The following is a 22,092-nucleotide window of genomic DNA, read 5'->3' on the forward strand; positions in this document are numbered from 1 at the left end:
ATACCTAAAGAAGCTAGAAAAAGAAAAAACAAAGCCCCAAATTGGTAGAAGGAAGGATATAATAAAGATTAAGGCAGAAATAAATGAAATAGAGACTAAAAATCAATAGAAAAGATCAATGAAGCCAAGAGCTGGTTCTTTGAAAAGATAAACAAAATGACAAACCATCTGCCAGATTCATAAAGAACAAAAGAAAGACTCAAATAAATAAATAAATTCAGAAATGAAAGATGAGAATAACAACCAAAACGCAGAAACACAAAGAATTATAAGGGAATACTATGAAAAATTATGTGCCAATGAATTGGACAATCTGGAAGAAATGGATAAATTCCTAGAAACATATAATCTTACAAAACTAATCAGGAATAAATATAAAACTTGAACAGAGCAATTACTAGTAACGAGATTGAAACAGTGATAAAATAACTCCGAACAACAAAAGTCCAGGATTAGATTGCTTCATGGGCAAATTCTACAAAACTTTTAAAGAGGATGTAATACCTATTCCTTTCAAACTATTCCAAAAACTACAGGAAAAAGGAAAATTTCCAAATTTCTTGTACAAGTTCGCATTACCCTGATACCAAAACTAGACAAAGACACTACAAAAAATAATAATAGATAAAAATAAAACTAGTGGCCTAAATCCTTGAATATAGATGCAAAAATTCTCAACAAAATATTAGCAAATCAAATTCAACAATGCATTAAAAGGATCATTCACCACAAATTGGGGTGCCTAAGTGGCTCAGTCAGTTAAGCATCTGGCTCTTGATTTCAGTTCAGGTCATGGTCTCATGGTTCATGAGTTCCAGTCCCACACCAAGCTCTGCACTTAACAGAGCAGAGCCTGCTTGAGATTCTCTATCTCCCTCTCTCTCTGCCCCTCCCCTGCTCGCTCTCTATCCCTCTCACTCAAAAATAAATAAACATAAAAAAGGATAATTCACCACAATCACGTGAGACTTATTCCAGTGAGGCAAGATGATTAAATATTCACAAATCGATCAATGTGATATATCACATCAACAAGAGAAAGGATAAAAACCATATGATCTTCTCAATAAATGCAGAAAAAGCATCTGACAAAATACAACATCTATTCATGATAAAAACTCTCAACTCTCAACAAAGTGATTTTAGAGGGAAAATACCTCAATATAATAAGGCCATCTATGAAAAACTCACAGCTAACATCATACTCAATGGTGTGAACTGAAAACTTTCCCTCTAAGATCAGGAACAAGATAAGGATATCTACACTGATTACTTTTATTCAACATAGTACTGGAAGACCTAGCTGCAGCAATCAGACAAGAGAAAAAAATAAAAGGCATCCAAATTGGTAAGGAAAATATAAAACTGTCACTATTTGCAGACAACATGATACAATATATAGAAAATCCTATAAATGCCACCAAAAAAACTATTAGAACTGATAAATGAATTTAAAGTTGTGGAATACAAAATTAATATACAGAAATATGTTGCATTTTTAGTATACTAATAATGAAGTAGCAAAAAGAGAAATCAGAAAACAACCCCATTAACAATTGTACCAAAAAGAATAAAATAATCAGGACTAAATTTAACAAAGGAGGTGAAAAAGCTATATTCCAGAAACCATAAGACATTGACGAAAGAAACTAATGACAACACAAACAAATGGAAAGACACACCATGCTCATGGAATGGAATATTTTTTTTTGTATTTGACTATACTTTATTTTTTTTAAATATGAAATTTATTGTCAAATAAATGAGCACACCCAGTGCTCATCCCAACAGGTGCCCTCCTCAATGCCCATCACCCACTTTCCCTTCCCTCCCAACCCCCATCAACGCTCAGTTTATTCTCAGTTTTTAAGAGTCTCTTAAGGTTTGCCTCCCTCCCTCTCTAACCTTTTTTTTTCCTTCCCCTCCCCAATGGTCTTCTGTTAAGTTACTCAGGATCCACATAAGAGTGAAAACATATGGTATCTGTCTTTCTCTCTATGACTTATTTCACTTAGCATAACACTCTCCAGTTCCATCCACGTTGCTACAAAAGCCATATTTCATTCTTTCTCATTGCCACGTAGTATTCAATTGTGTATATAAACCACAATTTCTTTAATGGAATGGAATATTTAATATTGTCAAAGTGTCCATATTACCCAAAGAGAATACAGATTTAATGTAATCCCCATCAAAATACCAATAGTATTTTTCACAGATCTAGAACAAATAATCCTAAAGTTTGAATGGAATAACAAAAGACCCTTAAAATAGCCAAAGCAATCCTGAGAAAAAAGAATAAAGCTAGAGGTATCACAATCCCAGATTTCAAGATATACTACAAAGCTATAGTAATAAAAACAGTATGGTACTACACAAAAATAGACACATAGATCTACAGAACAAGATAGAGGGCCCAGAAATAAACTCATGATTAATCTGTGACAAAAGATACAAAAATATACAAAAGGGAAAAGACAGTCTCTTCAATAAATGGTGCTTGGAATGTGGACCACTACTGTTGGTTTGCAAAAGGAAAGGGATTGGAGGAATGGGCAAAATAGATGAAAGGGATTAAGTATTATAAACTTCCAGTTATAAAATAAATAAGTCACAAAGATGAAAAGTACAGCATAGGAATATAGTCAATAATATTGTAGTAACATTGTATGGTGACAGATGGTGACTACTCATCATGATGAGTATTGAGTAATGTACATAATTACTGAATTGCTATGTTTATGCCTGAAACTAATATAATATTTATGTCAACTACACTTCAATAATAAAAATAAAAATAAAGAAAATATTATTAAACTGACCTTTCAGAAATAACAAGATTATCAAGAAATACTATGAATAGTTACATGCCAAATAAATAAGATGACTTAGGTGAAATGGGTGAATTCCTAAAAGACATAAAGTACTCTGACTCCAGAAGAAAAGAAAAATTCTAAATAGATCTAGAACAAGTAAAGAGATTGATTTAATAATATAAAAACCTATTATAGAGAAATGGCCAGGCCCCGATTACTTCACTAGTAAATTCTACCAAACATTTGAAGAAACATTTTAATAATGATTTTCACAAATTCTTCAAAAATTAAAAAAGAGGAGGGATACTTTCCAATTCACTCTTTGAGGTTGCTCTCAACTTGGTATGAAATCTAATCAAAAACATCACAAGATAAGAAAACTACTGACCTTTTACATGACTATAAATATTATAGTTTCATAAACTACTAACCTTAATATCACTTATGAACATAGAAAAATAAAAACTTATAGCTAATAACATACTAAATGGTGAAAACTAAATCCTTCTCCTTAAGATGAAGAACAAGACAAGGATGTCAGCTCTCCCTACTTCTATTCAACATTTTACTGGAGTTCAAAGAATGCCTCTCAAGAAATGCAACTCACAGAATGAAAGAAGAAGTTTGCAAATTGTATGTTTGGGATGGGTTTTCTATTTAGAATATACAACATGTCTTACTCAGTAATTTAAAAAGACAAAGAACCAATTAAAATGGACAAATATTCTGAATACAGATGTTTGTAGTGAAGATATAAAAATAGCCAATAAGCATATGAAATAAATTCATCCTTTTTAAAAATCTTTTCCTATTCATGTGGTATAAATTTATATGTTTTGTTCATTATTGAATACCTACGATTTTAACAGTGCTTGCATATGGTAAACACTTAGCAAGCGTTTGTTGAATGGATTAAATATTATGTGAGTAAGTAGCAATACTTTTGGCCATAAGCACTCTGGTAAGTAAGAAAAGAAGAAACTGATAATAGTTTAAAAATAGGGACTTAACTTCTGCACAAATATGAAGCAGTTGCTGTTATTGATCTAGAAGCTCAATTAAGCTAATATCTGGAGAGTTCTCTTGGCCTTTATCTCATGGTTGCAAAATGGTTGGAACACTTCCTCATACAATATGGGAGGTAGGAGAAAATGGAAGGCAGTGCAAAACAGACTCCTTATATTTTGTCAGCTATAATTGTGTGTTAAGTAAAACTCAGTACTGGGCTAATTGTAGCTATGATCAAGTTACTCTGCCTGATACGTGAACAAAATCAGGGTCTTGTTAGTATACAAAACCATGACATCAGGGGGAAGTAGGGAATGCCTTTTGAGATAGGCAACAGGCAGTGGCTGACCAAAAAAAATATAAGAGGGAAAGAAAATACACACACACACAGAGCTGATTCTTGTTATTTATGACACTTATGTTATATAAAGTCACCATGAACATGAATTCAATGTTGAATTCACAAATACTGAACCACTGCCCCTAGAAGAAATACAAAGTTAGGTTTTGTGAGCCTCAGGTCAAACAGTCTATATGCAATCTTGTTTTATGTGAGTTTCTGTCTAAAGATATCTTATTTACTTGCTGATGACTTATTTTATTGTTGACTCATTAACATTGAACTCACAGCCAACAGCACTGTAATTTGTGCCTAAACAAAGCTTACCTAATACATGTATTTTCTCCTCAAGGCACATCATAGCCTTCCTGTGCTTAGAACACTAAGTAGCACTTCAGAACTATGCTTGAGGGCCATTTTAACAGGTGAAATCACCAACAAAATTAACAAAAAAAAAAAAAAAAAAAGAAAAAAGAAAGAAACAATATGGCACTAAATAGACTGTGAAAAGCACACTTGTTTATAATATGAGGGCTGAAACATGACAGCAGGTCATCACCTTATGCAACCTCAGCTAGTAATGTGCACGGTTGGGTGATTCAAACATTGTGCCGCTGTGTGCATATCGACAAATAACTGTGAAAGCACTGAAAGTCTGATTTGGGGGTTGCATACAAATTTCAGTAAGTAGGCAAATTTATAAATCTGTAGTCCACATAAATGAGGATTGGCTAAGTTTTTCTTATTCTTTTTTTTTTACACCATGTTTATTTTATCAATGGATTATACATTGTCTGCCATACTTATTTCCTTCTCCTTACAATAGTTCAACTACATTTCTCATAACACACTATAAAAATTATTCCTGAAAGGATAGTCTTTGACCACATTTCTAGCTTTACTAGGACTTAGGCATGGCCTTGTGTAAACCTCCTTGCCAAAGGAATGGACACAAAAGTAATATGCACCCTTTCCAGACTTGGCCTGTAAGAACCGCCATACGAGATTCCCTATGAACTTTTCCCTTTCTCACTTCTGGATGGAGGCAACCCCAGGGCAATGTTGGGAATCCTATGTTAAATTTTCCAGAGTCACAGGATGGGAGAAGCCATTGAAAGAAAGTCAGGACAACATTATCCCTTAATCATTATTTGGAGGTGAACTGCCCAACATGATGGAAAAAATACACTTTTGTGTTCAACAATTAAGATTTGGAAATTTATTTGTATACAGCAGCAAAAGCTACATTAAGTAATATTCTGACTAACTCCCATTCCAGTTAGCCTAACAGGGCTTCCTCATATCCTGTCTATGTCTCTATTGCCTAATTCTCTGGAGGATGTATCATAATTGCTCTGTAGAGACTTAGGGGATATTATTTTACTCACCTATTTCTGGTCAGCTTCAATATTAAGGCCAAAATGATAAGAAAGGAACTTGAGACACTGACAACACATTCAAAGTGTTCTTCTGTGAAAAGATTCATGCTGCTGTCTGTTACTGTTACACTAGAAAATTTAGGTCCTGGATTATTTTATTAATTCAAAAATGTTCACTGAACTGGTAGGGATATATGATTATTTCTCTATCTGCTACATTAGACAGACAATTTGGCCTGAAAGAGACAGCCTCCACAGGGAAACCCAAGATAGGTTCAATAGGTCAAGCTATATTAAATGCATGTAAATCCATAAGTGAGAGGGAAAGTTACACATTTTAACTCTTGTAACATTTCTGGAATGTCCTTAGCTTCTGGCTCAGTATTCTCCTTTCTCTCAATCTCCTCGTCCCTTCAGCTTTCTCTTCACAGAAAGTGTAATTTAAGAAGTTGTTGGAAACTAGCATATTAAAATGCTCCAAATTTTTTTCCCTTCAATGATAGCACTTTGGGGCAAAGAATTAAAGTTACTCTGAGGGCTTGCCTCATGGGAGAGCTCTGCGTTCCAGACTAGTTACTAAACCTTTGGTCATGAACTGAGAGCCTCCTGTCTCTTGACCAGGTTTCCAGCTCTCGGACAAGTTTTTCTTGCATCAACAAACATTTACTGAGAAACTGTGTTTCAAGCTACATGTTAGGTACTATGCTAAGAATCCAAAGATGACAAGGTCTCTATTCTGGTGAACTAGATACATAACATATTAAACGATGTAATAAATACTACAGCAGAGGCGTGTACAGAATTTTACAAGAGCACAGAAAAACAACGAATTCTATGAAGGTTGGGCAGTGGAATAAAGGTAGGGAAGACTCCCCAGTGAAGGAGATACTTGAAGTAGCCCTTAACATATTTATGGGATCTTGTCATGCAGAGTAGAAGAAAAAGACTTCTGGGCAGAAAATGTGCTCTCTATAAAGGCTCCAGAAATAGGAAGAAACCAAAATGTGTTCAAGACATGGTGAGGAGGTCAGCATGACTGGAATATAGGAGGCATGAAGGGGAAAAGATGGAGATAAAATTTTTAAAAGGGGAAATGAGCCAAACACAGAGGTCTTGCTTGTGTCATGGGAAAATATAATTTGTGATCCCTCACTGCTTTCTGAGGATGGTGGAAACAGCAACTGAAAAGTCTTTATTATTTTCTTGAATGGGTTGATGAGTATGACCATGCATGTTTGGTATATTTAGTTTAGTATAAATAAATAAGAAAGGGAATGGATAAAGAGACTTATAGGCATAGAACAGAGGAACTGGGAAGCTATAGGTCCTTCATGCTGGGAGGGATTAAAAAATAAAAAAGCCCATAAATGGTCACACAGCTGACAAAAGACTAGAAGAGAATGAAAACTGTGATGGGTATTTATCGAGTTGTTTGCCATTCAGTCTCCCATGAAACTGTAGGTAACTTCTAGATTGCTTGTTAATGTTTTGGTATGACAGGACTATGTACTGTATTAATCAAACAGATGCCAGCTTCATGTGTTCTTCAATGTTAGTACTAGATGAAAACAGAAACTGTTTATATGGAAATAATATGCTAAATTTGATGCTGAAACTGCAGGCAACTAAGACCATAGATTTTAAGCAGATAATTAATATCACATTGAATTTTTAGGACTAATAACTCTAGATTAAAGCATGTTAAATAAGTGATGACATAGCAGAGATAATAAATTGCTCATAATAATGAATGTTAATATTTTTTTTTTCTTGTCCCCACAGTTAAAGCTACATTTTCTTGGCTTTCTTGCATGTATCTTGTAAGATAAATGTGAAACAAAACAACACAAAACAGACCAGCCTCCATCAGTCTGGGCCCCTGAAAGACTGTGTGGAAGGAGGAAACCATGTGCCTATGATAATAGTGTACAAATGTGAGCAAGAAGTAAACCTGTATTGTGTTTGAAACACTATAAATTTTAGATCAACTTCTAATAGCTATTGGGCTACCCTAACTAATGCAGGTGGGAAAAAATAGGAAGCTTTTAAAACAATCCAAAGAGGCAGGATAAAAGCTTGAATGGAGGCAGTAACAGTGGAAACAGAAAGGAAGAGGCTACTAGTTCATGACCTAACCATTTCTTACAATATGTTAACATTAGTCAGGTGGTGCTGCCATAATATCAAGTAACAGCCCTCAAATTCAGTGGCTTATACCAACAAATACTTATTTTTTTTTCTCACAAGTCTATAGGTCAATTGGGTTTGGCTGATCTCTGCTGGGCTCAGGTGGGTTTGGCTTCAAGTTGCCAGAGGTTCAAGTCTGTCCTAGATGACTCACTCTATAGCCTTCAGTGAACTGGGACATGCTCTTCTCATGGCACTGGCAGAGACACAAAAGAGTAAGAAGAAACACACGATTTCTCTTTAGGCCTAGTTCAGAACTAGCACTAAATCAACCATTTCCGCCTACATTTCAGAGTGAAAGCAATTCACTAACTAAGCCCAACATCAATGGAACATGTACGTATAATCTTGTCATAAAGGAGGGCAGGATCATGGCTACAGGAAGGGAGGAAAGAAGGAAGAGTTGTGAATGAAGAACACAACATACTCCAAAGTGTATCTCAAATTTGTTCTCCCTTGTGAAGCTTTCCACAGTTATTCCAACCTACCTTATTCCTTTTATATTTATTGTCAGTAATCACATCATTCAGATCACTTTATAAAAGGAGGCTGCTTTTTTATTCTATTCACTTAAATGGTTAAGAAGGCTGCTATATAACTAGATATAGAAGTGACTACCTAGCTAACAGTCTTGAGACAAACACTTTTCTAACATATTCTCAAAGCAAAAATAATGTTACTTATTTCGGGTGGCTACCCTATGCAAAGGGTAAGATGAGGCAGCTGAACTCAACAAGAAGTGCACAATGAAGTTTAAAGTCCATAAATGATAAAGTCAGGAGGGATTGAGTTGGTGCTACTCTTGGAAAAGGGAAATTAATATTAGATAATGTTCACAGAAAAAATTATCAGCAGGGTATTCTGCAACTACAAAGATTTGAATCTAAAGATTATGAAGTTTGTGATTTAGAGACAATAAATTTACTTATTTATTTGTTTTTTTAAAGTTTATGTATTTTGGTGGGGAGAGTGTGCACAGGTGGGGGAGGGAAATAGACAGGGAGAGACAGAAGCTGGGTATTGATGAGGTGAAGTAGTCTCCTTGCTATGGAAAAACAAGCATACTGGCTATCTCAGAAAAAAAAAAACAGTTCAAAAAGCAGGGGATTCCCAGAAATGTATTTATATTTATTACATAAATACTTCCTCTTGCCTGATTGTGTCTAATAGTTTTGGTCCCTGTTGTATATCTCCAGAAAAAGCGATCATTGTAGGCAAGTCTCCAAAATCAGTCTAGCACGGTTGCATTCAAAGATATGACAAATAATGTTTGCAATTATGCCATATATTTGCATCATGGTTTACAAATTATAAAGCACTTATATATGTATTTCATATCCCTCAAAACAATTTTTTATTTTAAGCCTGGAAATGTAAGAAAGAACAAAAAAAGAATAACAGATTTAAACTAGTGCTTAGTTCTAATATCATAAGCATCTATAAAAACATTTACTGACTATTTTCTGTAGATAAGATACATTATAAAGAAGAATCTCTTCCTGGACTGATTCTTTTGTGTAAAATGAACTTTGGCCTTTAGTCTTCTGGGCAAGACTCTCACTGTATTTTATTGCAACTATTTCCTTTTCTGTTTCCTCTCTTAGACTATGGGCTCTGTAAGGCATTCATATTTATTTCCTAACATTTAGCAGAGTACCTGGACGATAGTAAGCGTAAAAGCAAAGGTTTTCTTTTTTTTTTTTTTTGGAATGCTGAATGAATGACACTTGTTTTGAAAAGTTAAATTAATGGTTTCTATGTAATATGTCAGTTATGTCTCAAAGCTGGAAAAAAATCAATGTTTTAGCAATTGTTATAGAATTAATTTAGTAATTGATAAACTTAGTCTTTGATAAATGGACTGTTTTTACATCCGGTGTTGAATTTCAGCTCTGAAGATTCTTTCTAAACCACTCATTATAATATGTCTCCATAGGTTCATTTGTCAAAATATGTGGTCAAAGTTGTTCTAATCAACCCCATAAGCTCCTTTTTCTTAATAATCCATCTGTTGTTTAGAGAAGGGTTATTGACCAGAAAAGCTATCACATTTCTATGGGAATCCAAACTTCCTTTGGAGTGACGTGAATTTAGAATAATAAATGTTTAAAAATAATTAATTAATTAATTAATAATAAATCATGTCTATTTCTATTTCTAAACATCACAAATTTAGAGGCATGATTATCACCTATAGCTAAGGGAGAGTATAGCTGCTTCTCTCCTACCTAAATTTTACTTCAGTTTAAACTAAAAATGTTGATTTCTTTTCAAGTGACAATGCTCTAGCTATAAGCAATAATCTGGACTTCAAATTATGAAGTTTAAGATAATTTCCTAAAAATAAGTTTTAACAGAGAAAGAAATGATTAGGCCCTAATTATTCAATCTATGGAAATTACAGAAGCGGAGGCCCACTTTGCCAAATCTGCAGGTTTGTCTATGGCAGGCTGAACTTCAAAGTCCAATAGTCACATTTTAAATCAGCTGTAATCAAGTTATTACTGATCTCTGTCTCACAAAATGAGAGGGATTAATTTTTCTAATTCCTTTGTTAGCAAACTCAGGCATATACCATAGTATTCTAGAGCTTTCTCCATAGAAACAAAGTTTGTAATTTAAATGAATCCATTATGGCCATTCTGCCCTGATCAAAATCAGGTGAAAACTTTTAACACAGTCCTGTGACTCTTCCTATTTCAGGAGAAAAAGTCCCCCAAACTAGTTGAAAACATAACTTCAGTCATCTACAAAAAGCTTTACCTTATCTGTATTTCATCTCAGAGATTCTCAAGGGACAGAGAATTCCTTCCCTGGACAGTATCATGGAAGGCTGATTCACTCTCTGTAAGAGGATGTGGTACTTGTATCTGATATAAATATAAAGTAAGACTGTAGCCTAGCTACATAGATTAATAAAAGCTATTAGAATGATTTTGATTTAGAAATTTATTCCTGTTCTTACTTCATATACACACTCCAGCACGAATTATTTTTTTAATCAAATGAATTACCTGATATAATAATTCAGCCTTAAAATGGAGTGTAGTATGTTGAAGGAATGCTGCTTTTCTGTTTGCTGCAGAGTTTAGCATAAGGAAAGGGATGTCAAGTATGATCTTTCCCACGAAGTAGTCTACTGTAGAACATGGCCGTACTTAAGGAAAAAAGAAATCCTAATGAACTAACACAGGGGAAAGGCTGTTTCCATGGCAATTGAACTATCAGAAAGCTCAAAGAACAGAGATTCTCTCTCTAGATAGTTTAGGTAGTTCCATTTTTAACTCCTTGCTACTGGCAGTCAGAATCAACAGGAGCTCAGGCTAGCCAAGTAAATGTTTATTTTCTAAAACACCAAGAAATAAATCATGATCCAGTTATTATTTTTTGAAAAGGTGATCATTACCCTTGAGAGAGGGGAGAAGGGGAGAGATGAGAGAGATGTTTATAAAGAGTTTTGGGCAGAAGGCAATGAAGATTAAAGAAAATTCAATAGAACTTATTTGAGTTTAAGAATCATGTACTAAGGACACAAGAGGCCATCAAAAGAAAATTCCTATTCTCTTGTAAAGTCTGTGACAGTGATGCAATCAGTGTACTAGAAAGTATTGAAGAGGGGCACTCATCTCGCTTTGGGTGTGGCTGGGAGTCATCAGAGAGGTAAAACCTATACAAGTTTTAAAGGATGAGTCAGTGCAAAATAAGCCAATAAGAATGGAAAGGAATTGGGACATAAATGAGCAGAGGAACCAGAATGGTCTGTATGGGAAAGAATTCCAAGCAGTTAGTTTTTACTAAAGCAGTTAGTATTACTGTACCAAGTGTGAAACAGCTGCCAGAGATGAGCCTGGACAGAAAATGAAAAAGCCTGTGACATAGCAGAATCTGTGACTTTGGATTTTATCTAGAGGAGAGTCTATGGAGGGTTTGTGTTACCTTTCCTGGTAATGGTAAAAAAATAATATAAGAAATGACAATGATAATTAAAGATGTCTGTTATTTAGTACCTTCTATGCAATAGGCATAGAATTAGCACTTTATATAACATCTAATTTAATATTTAACCAATCAGGTATACTCTATTATTGTCCTTTGTAACATAAATGTTTGACTCACTCGTCAACTTTTGAATCCCATTGGGAGGGTTAAATACTTGTTTTCTCAAATTCCTTAGGTAGAAGTGACCACATGACACAGTTCTGGCAGTAGAAATTTGGGTTCCTAGAGGTAATTTTGCTTTTCTAATAACATAAAAAGAAAGACAGCAATACTATTACTACCACTCCTATCTTCTTCCTGCTTTGAACACAATGAAATGCCTCGAATTGCAGCAATTTATTGCCTTGAGGTGAAAGAATTGGGGAGCAGCCTAGAGAATGGCCGAGAAGCTGGCCCTGACATCCTCAAGCTTGTGCACCCAAATCAGCAGCTGCTTATTGATGAGTGGGGAAAATGAACCCATTGACAGTTGAAAGTTTTGTTACATAAAGCTGTAAGTACTCACATTTGATACACCTATTTCATAGAAGAGGAAATTAAGTTTCCAAATCATTAATAACTTGCCCAAGGTCATGCAAATGGTTGACTCAGGATTCCAAATCAAGTTTGACTTTAAAGCTTGGCTTCTTAAACATCTTGACATATCAGCACTTTTTTCCTCACTCTTTAGCTTGAAAGGGGGCAAAGTAGAAGGCAGGTCTGTTCCTAGGTTAGAGAAAAAGAATCTTCTTGGCACAGAAAGGGAAAATTTAAGAATAGAAGAATGGAAAACTCACTGTAATAACCAAGTTTGCTTTTGGCCCACATAAAAGGAAAAAAGAGATAAAAATGAATAGAGGAATATCTCCTCTACCTCAGAGTGCTTTCTTTTCATATATGCAAAGCCTTTTCCATCAAGCTTCCCTTACTTCTTTCAATGAGAAATATATGAATACTAGCTTAAGGTACTGCTCTTCTCTAGGAAGTTAGAAATTTAATAAGTATGTTGGCAATATCTTATAACACAAACTAAAACCTTGATTCTTAAGTTATTTATTTACTCAAACATTTACTGAATCTTTTTTTATTTACAGTAATGAAGGAAGAACTTAGAAAGCTGGTGAAGGGACAAAGGAATTTCTCTATCATCTCACATTATTTTATATGTTTATTATACATACCCCACCACTCCTTTGGTAAATTGACTGTAGCTTGCTGGGCTAACCACTCTGTGCCATGCAGGGAGCTCTCAATCACAGGATACATGCACAAAATTGTGACATAAATGCAGTACAAGATGGTGGTTAAGAGTGCAGGCACTTGTGTCAGTCTGGACTAGAATGTCAACAACTTACCAATTATGTAACCTTGGAAAAGTTACTTGATTTCCCTGTACTTCAGTTGCCACATTTTTAAAGTGGGGGTAAGAATAGTAACCACCTCACAGTGTTGTTGAGGTGGGTTAAAGGAGATAACTCATTTAAACGTCCTTAAAACTTCAAAAATATTAGCTAATATCATTTTGTCTTTGGAATCTCCATCTTCCCTTTATTGCATCTTCCAAATCCCCTCCCTCTTCAATAACTGGTACCCAAGTAATTTATCCTTACCATAATAAACAAAATTTGCATTTACAATGCACTTATAGTACAATGTAAGTATACAGTGCCTCACCTAGGGACACATTAAGTACAAAATGCCTTACCTAGGTACATATTAGGTATGAAATGCCTCACCTAGGGATATCTGTACCTTAAACTTCATCACTAATTGTGGAATGATTTGTTTACCAACATATAGCAATGAATAGTTAGGAAACTATATCGCTGGGCAGGAAGTCCTTTGTAGCATTCTTTTTAAAAAATTTTTTTAATGTTTTATTTATTTTTGAGACAGAGAGAGACAGCACATGAGTGGGGGAGGGGCAGAGAGAGAGGGAGACACAGAATCGGAAGCAGGCTCCAGGCTCTGAGCTGTCAGCACAGAGTCTGACGCAGGGCTCGAACTCACAAACCGGGAGATCATGACCTGAGCCGAAGTCCAATGCTTAACCAACTGAGCCACCCAGGAGCCCATGTAGTGTTCTTAAAATCATAACAGGTAGACAGTCTTCTAATGGGATGTAAGTAAAGCTCCAGGATGAATCATCATTTGAGAGTCAATAGAGTATTTCACACTATAATAAGAGATTACTATATTATGACGTCACCTCTATGACTCCAACATGGCTCTCCAGTCTAATTTTGTAAGATATACCTTGTCCTGCCTTCTCATAGATTTTTTTCCTTTACTTCTTTTTTCCCACAGTAACAAAAAGAGCCAAAAGGTCAGCAGCTATGTAGAATGGTATCTACCTTACATTTGTAAATTCTAATAACAGCAAAGGACAGTATGTCACTCTTGAATGGACTTGGCAAGTGCCTGAACAAATACCAGGAATATATGCATGCCCTGGGTTTCCAGCACCTGTTTGACTTTACTACAAGGAAAACTCTCTTCTTTTTTTTTTAAAGTTTATTTATTTATTTTAAAAGAGAGAGAGAGAGAGAGAACGAAAGAGTGGCAGAGAGAGAGGGAAAGAGAGAGGTAATTGCAAGCAGGCTCCACACTCTCAGTGCAGAGTCCAATGCGGGGCTAGATCCCATGAACTGTGAGATCATGACCTGAGCCAAAATCAAGAGTCAAATGCTTAACCAACTGAGCCACCCAGGCACCCCATAAAACTGTGTTCTTCAAGAGAAAAGCCCCCAGTATATCTTGAAGGAAAACGTAAACATTATTTTTTGAAACACCAAGTTGAATTTAACCTGTTTAACATATACAGATGAATGCCAACTATATTTCATCTTAAGTCTTTTCAGAAATATTATTAGAAGAAATCCAAATACATTTTATCACAATAGTATATAAAAATTAAATTAAAAGATCAGCCTTCCAAAAGAGAAAAAACAATCATAGAATAGTAAAGACAGTGCCTCCTTTGAAAAAGGAGTTAATATAATTTTGTTTAATAAAATGTCACAACCTTTTCTCACTAGCATTAGGATATAATGAATATAACTCACTTCTGAGGATACAGCTGTGTCATAGCTTGGCTATGTAGTTGCTATTTCAAAACAGGTTTACATGTCCACTTTAAGGCAATATGCAATATTACAGAAAAGTTATTTAATTACAAGTAGAAAGTAACTCAGAACATCAATAAAAGAATGACCTTATATGAAAAGGAAGGTGAGCATAGTAATTTAGTAAATTATTATTCTAGAAAGAATAAGATTTGCTCCTTAAAATCCTCTTGAAAGTCTTATTACCGCAAATTCCTTTTATTATTATTTTTAAAGTGCAACTAAATAGTTCTGCATGGCCTAAAGGACCATGACCAAAGTCTTCTGTGTGGCATATAAAAACCTTCATAGTCCAGTCTGCTTACCTCTCAAGCCACACTTTCCATATTCCTCCTCTGTTTCCTTGCACTTAAAACTTCATCCATGCTGAACAACTTGCAGTTCCCCAAACAGGACATACCTCAGGGATTTTAGTCATAATTTTTCCTCGGTATAGAAGTCTTATCCTTTTCCTTGACTATCTGGTGAACTTGTATACATCTCACACTTCAGTTAAAATACTGTCTCCTCAATGTAAAGCCTCCTCCCAGGGGACTGAGACACTCTTAACTCTTAAAATCTCACTTTATTTTGCACATCATTCTATTACAATGGTTCTGATACTGTATTGTAATAGTTGTTTACATATATGTCTTCCAAATAGACAATAAGAAACCCAAGTACAAAGGCATTCTTTTTATCTTCACATTCTCTAATACCTGGTATCATATCTCACTATACTAGGTACATACATCTATTAAATAATGAATCTTTAGAGTTCTTATTAACCATTTTCAGTTGTGTATAAGATATGTTTATTATATACATTTGTCAGGAATCAAGATGGGTCTGAAATTTTACCCTACCCACAAGGTAGTAAGTTCAATCACCAGTCTCACAGATGCTGGTGGAAGAAAACAAGACTCCAGAGCAGAGAAGTGAAGATTATTGCAGCAATAGCAAGAGCCAGAGTACCAGCATTTTTTTGCATTAATTTCCCTTACCTCAAGTCCCATAAGGGCACTACAAATGGTACCTGATGGATGCCCATAGGTTGTATTACAAGGAGGGAAACCCTGAATTTAGGAAACCCAAAGTTTTTATACTGGGATGTAAGCATGTCTGCGCCTCACTCCAGAGTGAGAAACGTATCTTTCTAAAGCTATTCACTGTACAAATATCTTTGGAGAGATAGTCCAGGACAAAAGAAGTCAATTCTGTTTGCAAGATGTGCAGAAACATAAGATACCCAAGGAGAACTGTGTGCCAACAATATTCTGTCCAAGGGACTATAGAGTAGAAATGATCTTTAACACTTCTAAGAGCAAACAAGAGAGGGCATGGGTTCTCTGTTCTCTCACATCTAATGTAAAAATATGGAGGTCCTGTACTGAGATGCTAGAGTGTGTCATCCTCAGACTCTGAGTGACTATGTGGATCAGAGCTGCTCTGCTGACCAGTGTTAGATATGTAACTTGAGTGAGAAATAGAATTCTATTGTGTTTAGCCATTGAGCCTTCAGAGTTCATCTGTTTTCACAGTTCTTTGTCAGAGTGCAAGTATTTCATGAACAAAAATTTTATTACTTTGTGTTAATTTAAATAGACTCCCCACCAATAAAATTAAATAACCTTTCATTGCTATGAAAATACTGATGAAATATTGATGAAATCTAATTAACTTGTTTAAAAATGTAACCACTTGTTTTATTGACATCTATATTCAATAGTTAACTCTGTGAAAGGTGTTGAAATACCTAAGAAAAATGTTTCTATATACTGCAAGAGTTCTAATGTAAAATAATGAGCGGTCTGCTTTTCTATTTGACCCAGAAACTACACAGATAAAGGTTTCTATCCTGAATCTATTCATCAATATGTCATTCAATTTTCATTCTCTCACTCACTCAAGCTCATCAATTAAGTAACTTCTGTGTGCTTACAGTAGTATAAGGGCGTACATAAAATGCTATAAGAAATGTTAAAAGCCAGTAGTTTTTCTGTCTCTTTAATGACTGGTTGGTTTATGGGAGTTCTAGTTTTCATTCATAAATTCAGACCTACATTTGGGCAGGATCCACAAACTTCCTTTAATTCCTTATCTGAAACAAACATTTAGAAGTCTCCCTTTGTAGAATCACAGAGAAAGTATCAAATAAATTCGGAGAAACAGAAAGGAGGGAAAAGAATTAAAACTCTCAATATTATTTCCATTTGGCCTACAGAAAAGTTAAGAAAATGACATCCTCTCAATTTTCCATGTTGAGAAACTGAAACTGAGAGAGGTTTATGTAATTTTCCCAAAAGCTAACAAGTGGTAGATTGGAATTTGAACCAGTCTTTCTTATCACAGCATCTTCCTCTTTCTTAAAACTGCACTGCCTGTATGAAAAAGACATTTGTGATTAATCTGGGAGGATTTCAAAAGAAAACACTGAAGGAACAAAAATAAGCAGGAAAGCATAGCATTAGATGGGCATCCTCATATGGGATAGAGTATAAAATCTTTAAAGGGATATAAAGAATGTTTAAGCTTAAAACTCCAGATCAGAACTATTCTAGGAAAGACTTGGAATGCTCTGCTAGAAAGGATAGAGTATCTTCACTAGAATACAGAACTAGTAAGAAGGGGAGAAAGGAAAGAATACATGATTTAGTCTGGTGTCTGCATTTTTTATAATAATTTATTTGGAATAAATTGCACTTATTAAAAGTGGAAAATTTTATGAGTTTTGATATATGTTTACTCCTGTAAAATCATCATCATAATCAAGATAATGAACCTATCCATCACTTCCTCAAGTCCCTTTGTAATGCCTTCCTCTCTTCACCCCTAAATCTACAACTACAGGGAACACCTGATGTGCTTTCTTAGCCCATTATGTAAATGAAATACACTGGTTTCCTTCTATCAGCATTTTAAAAATACATCCATGTTGCTCATTAGTATCCCAATATATGGATATACTGTAATTTGCTTATCCATTCACCTATTGGTGGACATTTGGGTTGCTTGTAGGTTTGGTCTATAGCAAATAAAACTGCCACAAACATTCTTATACAAGTTTTTCTGTGAATAAATGCTTTCATTTCTTTTGGGGAAATTTATAATATTGCAAATGGCTAGAGGGTATGGTAGGTGTATGTGTAATTTTTTTTTTAATGCTGGCACAACAGATCCACAATGAGATGCCACTTCTTATCCAATAGGATAGCTATAATTTAAAAAATGGAAAATAAGTTTTTATGATGATAAGGAGAAACTGGAACCCTAATACATTGTTGGAAGGATCATAAAATGCTGCAGCCACTGTGGAATACAAGGCACAGCATAAGGAATATGGTCAATGACACTGCAATAGTGTTGTATAGTGACAGATGGTAGCTACCCTTGTGGTGAATATAGCATAATGTACAGAGAAGTTGAATGACAATGCTATACACCTGACATTAATGTAACACTGTGTGTCAACTATACTCAAATGAAAAAATTAAGAAAAACGAATATCCTATTGGATTGGACTCTTAAATGCATTAATGTTGTTATATGAATTTCACCTCAATGTAAAACAAAGAAACCAAAAAAACTTTCAAAGTGTTTTCCAAAGTGCCTGTACTATTTAAAATTACTAGCGTTAGGAAATGAGAATTCCGGTTACTCCATATCATCACCAAAATTTGGTATGGCCAGTCTCTTTAATTTTAGCTAGTGGTGTTTCAGTGGGGTTTCATTTGATAACTGCCTAGTGACTGATGATGTTCAGAATCTTTTCTTATACTCATTTATTATATGCATATCTTCCTTCCTTGCTAAAGTGTCTTCATATTTTTTGCTCAAATTTTACAGTTTGTTTTTCTTAAGTTTTTATTTATTTCTTTTTAAAAAGCAATCGCTCATTTTATTTTTTGTTAACTTGTTTTATTTTTTATTTTCATAAATTTACATCCAAATTAGTTAGCATATAGTGCAACAATGATTTCAGGAGTATATTCTTTAATGTCTCTTACCAATTTAGCCCATCCCCCCTCCCACAACCCCTCCTGTAGCCCACAGTTTGTTCTCCATATTTATGAGTCTCATCTGTTTTGTCCCCCCTCCTTGTTTTTATATTGTTTTTGTTTCCCTTCCCTTATGTTCATCTGTTTTGTCTCTTAAAGTCCTCATATGAGTGCAATCATATGATTTTTGTCTTTCTCTGACTAATTTCACTTAGCATAATACCCTCCAGTTCCATCCATGTAGTTGCAAATGGCAAGACTTCATTCTTTTTGATTGCCGAGTAATACTCCGTTGTATATACATATACCACATCTTCTTTATCCATTCATCCATCGATGGACATTTGGGCTCTTTCCATACTTTGGCTATTGTTGAGAGTGCTGCTATAAACATGGGGGTGCATGTGTCCCTTCGAAACAGCACACCTGTATCCCATGGATAAATGCCTAATAGTGCAATTGCTGGGTCGTAGGATAGTCCTATTTTTAGTTTTTGAGGAACCTCCATACTGTTCTCCAGAGTGGCTGCACCAGCTTGCATTCCCACCAGCAGTGCAAAAGAGATCCTCTTTCTCCGCATCCTCACCAACATCAGTTGTTGCCTGAGTTGTTAATGTTAGCTATTCTGAATCAATTCTAGCAGTTTTTTGGTGGAATCTTTTGGGTTTTCCATATATAGTATCATGTCATCTGTGAAGAGTGAAAGTTTGACCTCCTCCTGGCTGATTTAGATGCCTTTTATTTCTTTGTGTTGTTTGATTCCAGAGGCTAAGACTTCCAATACCATGTTGAATAATAGTGGCGACAGTGGACATCCCTGTCTTGTTCCTGACCTTAGGGGGAAAGCTCTCAGTTTTTCCCCATTGAGGATGATATTAGTGTTGGGTCGTTCATATATGGCTTTTATGATCTCAAAGTATGCTCCTCCTATCCCTACTTTCTTGAGGGCTTTTATCAAGAAAGGATGTTGAATTTTTCAAATGCTTTCTCTGCATCTATTGAGATGGTTCTTGTCCTTTCTTTTATTGATGTGATGAATCATGTTAAGTGTTTTGCAGATATTGAACCAGCCCTGCATCCCATGTATAAATCCCACTTGGTCACGGTGGATAATTTTTTTTAGTGTATTATTGGATCCGGTTGGCTAACATCTTGTTGAGTATTTTTGCATACATGTTCATCAGGGAAAGTGGTCTATAGTTCTGCTTTTTAGTGGGGTCTCTGTCTGGTTTTGGAATCAAGGTAATGCTGGTTTCATACAGAGAGTTTGGAAGTTTTCCTTCCATTTCTATTTTTTGGAACAGCTTCAAGAGAATAGGTGTTAACTCTTCCTTAAATGTTTGGTAGAATTCTCCTGGAAAGCCATCTGGCCCTGGACTCTTGTTTTTTGGCAGATTTTTGGTTACTGGTTTGATGTCCTTACTGGTTATGGGTCTGTTCAAATTTTCTATTTCTTCTGTTTCAGTTTTGGTAGTGTATATGTTTCTAGGAATTTGTCCATTTCTTCCAGATTGTCCATTTCATTGGCATATGATTGCTCATAATAATCTCTTATTATTGTTTTTATTTCTGCTGGGTTGGTTGTGATCTCTCCTCTTTCATTCTTGATTTTATTTGTTTGGGTCCTTTCCTTTTTCTTCTTGATCAAACTGGCTAGTGGTTTATCAATTTTGTTAATTCTTTCAAAGAACCAGCTTCTGGTTTCATTCATCTGTACTACTGTTTTTTTTGTTTTTTTGTTTTTTTGTTTGTTTTTTTTTTTTGGTTTCGATAGCATTAACTTCTGCTCTAATCTTTATTATTTCCTGTCTTCTGCTGGTTTTGTGTTTTATTTGCTGTTGTTTTTCCAGCTCCTTAAGGCGTAAGGTTAGGTTGTGTATCTGAGACCTTTCTTCCTTCTTTAGGAAGGCCTGGATTGCTATATGCTTTCCTCTTGTGACCACCTTTGCTGCGTCCCAGAGATTTTGGGTCATGATGTTATCTTTTTCATTGGCTTCCATGTACTTTTTAATTTCCTCTTTAACTGCTTGGTTAGCCCATTCATTCTTTAGTAGGATGTTCTTCAGTCTCCAAGTATTTGTTACTTTCCAAATTTTTTTCTTGTGGTTGATTTTGAATTTCATAGCATTGTGGTCTGAAAATATGCATGGTATGATCTCAATATCTTTGTCCTCTGAGGGCTGATTTGTGTCCCAGTATGTGATCTATTCTGGAGAACGTTCCATGTGCACTGGAGAAGAATGTATATTCCTCTGCTTTAGGATGAAATGTTCTGAATATATCTGTTAAGTCCATCTGGTCCAGTGTGCCATTCAAAGCCATTGTTTCCTTGTTGATTTTTTGACTAGATGTTTTGTCCATTGCTGCGAGTGAGGTGTCAAAGTCTCCTACTATTATGGTATTACTATTGATGAATTTCTGTATGTTTGTGATTAATTGATTTATGTATTTGCGTGCTCTCACATTTGGCGCATAAATGTTTACAATTGTTAGGTCTTCTTGGTGGATATACCCCCTTGATTATGATATAATGCCCTTCTGCATCTCTTGATACAGTCTTTATTTTACAGTCTAGATTGTATGATATAAGTATGGCTACTCTGGCTTTCTTTTGTTGACCATTAGCATGATAGATGGTTCTCCATCCCCTTATTTTCAATCTGAAGGTGTCTTTAGGTCTAAAGTGGGTCTCTTGTAAACAGCATATAGATGGATCTTGTTTTCTTATCCATTCTGTTACCCTATGTCTTTTGATTGGAGCATTGAGTCCATTGACGTTTAGAGTGAGTATTGAAAGATATGAATTTATTGCCATTATGTTGCTTGTAGAGTTGGAGTTTTTGGTGGTGTTCTCTGGTCCTTTCTAATCTTTGCTGCTTTTGATATTTATTTATTTATTTATTTGTTTATTTATTTATTTAATTTTCATCTTTCCTCCCCTCAGAGAGTCCTCCTTAAAATTTCTTGCAGGGCTGGTTTAGTGGTCACAAACTCCTTTAATTTTTGTCTCAGAAACTTTTAGTTTCTAGTTTGAGTGACAGCCTTTCTGGATAAAGAATTCTTGGCTGCATGTTTTTCTGATTCAGCACATTGAATATATCATGTCAGTCTTTTCTGGCCTGCCAAGATTCTGTGGATAGGTCTGCTTCAAACCTAATCTGTCTTCCCTTGTAGGTTAAGGGCTTTTTTTCCCTTGCTGCTTTCATGATTCTTTCCTTGCCTGAGTATTTTGTGAATTTAACTTTGATATGCCTTATTGATGGTTGGTTTTTGTTGAACCTA

At 35.1% G+C, this 22,092-nt stretch overlaps 1 long non-coding RNA gene across 10 annotated transcripts in view; it reads right to left on the minus strand.

Annotated features, from left to right (window-relative positions):
- Positions 1-22,092, minus strand: part of LOC144615952 (uncharacterized) — a 547,072-nt gene that overhangs the window by 284,476 nt on the left and 240,504 nt on the right. For 2 of the 10 annotated variants that reach the window (XR_013554715.1, XR_013554716.1), the window contains exons 1-2: positions 10,745-10,892; positions 7,885-7,926 (exon numbers count right to left, since the gene is read on the minus strand). The exons of 6 other annotated variants lie outside the window; for them this stretch is intronic. This is a non-coding gene — a long non-coding RNA (uncharacterized LOC144615952). Of the gene's footprint in view, positions 1-7,884; positions 7,927-10,744; positions 10,893-22,092 lie in introns of those variants that run through there. 2 more of the 10 variants (XR_013554723.1, XR_013554727.1) reach the window with 1 other exon arrangement.

This window comes from Panthera onca, chromosome A1 (genome assembly GCF_046562875.1).
Source record: "Panthera onca isolate mPanOnc1 chromosome A1, mPanOnc1 haplotype 2, whole genome shotgun sequence".
Classification (NCBI taxonomy): domain Eukaryota; kingdom Metazoa; phylum Chordata; class Mammalia; order Carnivora; family Felidae; genus Panthera; species Panthera onca.